Below are 311 nucleotides of genomic sequence, written 5' to 3' on the forward strand. Positions count from 1 at the left end.
AGCGGTAGATCTTTTAAGCTGCAACGGGTTCAGATTCTAGATTGAACACGGATTTCAAATGCACACACAATGGAACACAATAAGCTGGAATTTGGAGGCTGCGTAGATCATTGTTGGAATTTTCGCCTTTTTTACATGATGAAATTGTTATTGAAAATGTCTTGAACACATTGAAGACGAAACCATTGCATGCGCGTATCTCTGAGAACGTACCTTTCAACTTACATGGCTCAAGTAATAACTTCTTATTCTGACGTTGCGGGAAAGATGAATTGCTCTATCTTAAAGTTGGTTGGCAAAAGGAAATTAGT

The sequence above is a fragment of the Tigriopus californicus genome, chromosome 4, assembly GCF_007210705.1.
Source record: "Tigriopus californicus strain San Diego chromosome 4, Tcal_SD_v2.1, whole genome shotgun sequence".
Taxonomy (NCBI): domain Eukaryota; kingdom Metazoa; phylum Arthropoda; class Copepoda; order Harpacticoida; family Harpacticidae; genus Tigriopus; species Tigriopus californicus.